Source organism: Bemisia tabaci, chromosome 6 (assembly GCF_918797505.1).
Source record: "Bemisia tabaci chromosome 6, PGI_BMITA_v3".
Classification (NCBI taxonomy): domain Eukaryota; kingdom Metazoa; phylum Arthropoda; class Insecta; order Hemiptera; family Aleyrodidae; genus Bemisia; species Bemisia tabaci.
Window position 1 is genome coordinate 11,924,809 of NC_092798.1, and position 3,476 is coordinate 11,928,284.

A 3,476-nucleotide genomic window follows, 5' to 3' on the forward strand; every position below is an offset into this window, starting at 1 on the left:
AGCACTTACTCATTTCATTTTGAACTACCCGTCGCCAAGCCCTCCCCCTCCCTACCCTGATAAAAATTGGCGATAGGAGCTGCGTTTCAAAATACCATAGGAGTTCTTATAGCCGACTAAAGAAGGCTATTGAAAATCATATAGCTGGCTGTAGAAAGCGGAGCAAATCATATAGCCGGGCTATACGAAGCTTTAAAAAAGTATAAAGTCGGGCTATAGTTCCTATCGCCGGGCTTTACACTTTATCGCCATTGGCTATAAAAGGCTATAAGAAATTGTGTAGAAATTCGTGTGCTTTGGAAATCATTAAGTTTGATACGGAACCACCTTAATATTTACAAAACACACATTATATTTTCCTTTAAAACATATTTGTTTTCATCAATTAAAATGAGAATGGTCCATACAGAGTGTGCAAACATTTCAAAATCATGAGTTGAAGGACGCTGACTCCGCGAGATTAAATATTAGAGCCTAACACAAAGCGGAGCGGCGACGCACTGGCACAAACCTAACAGCGATACTTCACGCATTGCGCAATGCGTGAAGTATCCCTGTTAGGTTTGTAGGCGCCAATGCGCGTTTTCGTGCTCTCTGCCCGCCCGCCGCGCCGCAGCGTGCCACGGCGTCTGAAGCATCTATTTCACACCAGAGGTATTGCACAGTATCATAAGAAATTGAAGGCGTTCCAACATATTAAGAATGACAGGCATCCTTCAAAAGTACGGAGCTTTCCTTGCAAAATAAATCAAGATACTACGGCACAAAAAGAGAGCGGTAGTCCAAAAACTAACTAAGTCCTGGTATCCGTATTTAGTAACGTTTAGCATAAACTTTATCGTCTGGCTGTTGCTTAATCGCTATCGGCTATAAAAGGCTATAAGAAATTGTACAGCCGGCTACAGAAGCTATTGGAAATCTTACAGCCGGCTTTAGGTCTATGGTATTTTGGAATACAGATTCTACTGCCAATTTTTACCAGGATACTACCAGCAAGCGCTTACTCGGTGACTTTCATTCTTTCCTTTGCAACAATAAGTTACGGTTCGATCGGTAAGTACCTAATTGCAATTTATTCGAAATCATTTCTCTACAATTTTATCAGAACCAAACAATTGCGATGCATCGGCTATAAAATCGCTACTTCATCAATTTCGAATAGCAGCAACAGAATCGATGAGAAAATGGCGAATTTCATACATCGATGATACCAAGAAATGTTTTGCTCCTGGCAGTAAAATCGTCACCTTCTCCGGTCAAATGGCAACTTTAAAGCTGAAAAATTAAATTGGGTTCCGTTTCTTTCTTAGACATGTAGGTATGCTGACTATTTAATTCAGAAAATATATTTTTCAACTGAGAAATGTTGCTGAAATAATTTTGGGAGTTGTTGCAAAATGAAACAGAAAAAAATGAAGTAGTGAATACAGTTTTAATGGCACTGCAATGATTTTTGCAACGAGAGGCGGCAACTCCGTCGGATAATTAGCGCTCATCACAGTAGCGGCTCGGCGCACATTAAAGTATTTGACCTAAAAACTGGGCTACGACCTCAAGTTCATCCAAAAAAAATTATCGATAAAAACCCATGTACAAATTTCGTAATTCACGCTGAGTTCTGCATTGGAGGACACCAATACGCTGAAAAAAAGGCAGCTAGATTTCCTGCAAATAGGTGTGAAGAGGCATAAGTTACCTGATCCGCAGCGGTTATTTTGATCTGTTTTGAAGCACCACTAGCGTAACCGTTATTATTTGATTGTACGACCATATTAGGGAAACTCAGCGATACGGAGCGAGGAGATAAATACAATGCAATACAATGCAATGCAATGTATAGATACGTCGAGTTTGCTTACCGCTACCTATTTCTTACCTCGTCTGGTTGTCCACACAGAGCATTTCGGGGCTGTCCACAGATTACGTCACCCATTTTTCCCGCCTTTTTGACCCCTCCCTCTCCCACCTACATGTCACTCACCGCTCCCCCCCCCTCTTTTTGCGCAGGTTGTTGCAAACCTTAGCTACAGTTGCATCACCCATTGATTCATGCGTTAAAAATGCCTCGAAAATAACGTTGAACACATCGGACAAGTCTAAAATCCACTCCTTTTCTCACTGTGAATGTTCAAAGTTTTACTGTATTCCAAAGAAGGTATATTGCGGTAGTAAGCATCTTTCTTCAGACATATTCAGCCACACAGCGCTTTGATCTTTGAATTTACGAGATTACTGCATTGAGAATAAAGTTACGGGCTAAGGAGCGGAGGGGCTATAGTTTGTTTACATTGGTCCATTCGGGGCTCCATAATAGCCGACCATTCAGAGAGCGGCACAATTTTTCTGTAGTAAAAGGATTGAGATGGGAATACTCTCCCATATACAGGTCCCTGGTAAAAATAGGCAGTAGAATCTGTGTTCCAAAATACCATAGACCTACGGTCGGCTGTAAGATTTCCAATAGCTTCTACAGCCGGCTACACAATTTCTTATAGCCTTTTATAGCCGATATGGCGATTGAGCAACTCACAGCCAGGCGATATTAGCCAGTGTATTTTAAACGTCACTAATTACGAATGCTGGGACTTAGTGAGTTTTTGGATCACTGCTCTCTTTTTCGGCCGTAGTATCTTGATTTATTTTGCGAGGAAAGCTCCGTACTTTTGATGGATGCCTGCCATTTCTAATATATTAGAGCGCCTTCACCCTTCAGTTTCGTATGATACTGTGCAATACCTCTGGTGTGAGATAGTTGCTTCAAGCGCCGTGGTACGCTGCGGTGCGGCAGGCGGGCAGCCAGCGCGAAACGCGCATTGGCGCCTACAAACCTAACAGGGATACTTCACGCGTTGCGCAATGCGTGAAGTATCCCTGTTAGGTTTGTAGGCGCCAGTGCGTCGCCGCTCCGCTTTGTGTTAGGCTCTAATATTGAATCTAGCGGAGTCAGCGTTATTCAACTCATGATTTGAAATGTTTGCACATCCTGTATGGATTATTCTCGTTTTAATTGATGAGAAAAAAATATGTATTAAAGGAAAATATAACGTGTGTTTTGTAAATATTAAGGTGGTTCCGTATCAAACTTAATGATTTCCAAAGCACACGAATTTCTGCACAATTTCTTATAGCCTTTTATAATCGATGGCGAAAAAGCAGCAGCCAGGCGATAAAGTGTAAAGCCCGGCGATAGGAACTATAGCCCGGCTGTATAATTTTTGATCGCTTCGTATGGCCCGGCCGTATGATTTTCTCCGCATTCTACAGCCAGCTATATGATTTTCTGTAGCCTTCTTTAGCCGGCTATAAGAATTCCTATGGTATTTTGAAACGCAGCTCTTATCGCCAATTTTTACCAGGGGTACTATAGTATAGCGTGCTTTTGGCCAGATTTTGACGTCAAACACCTCAGTGTGCGGTGGCTCGTGAGAATGGGGCTGGGGCTAGCGCTCACGTGCCGGGCTTTTGGCGGGGGCCCG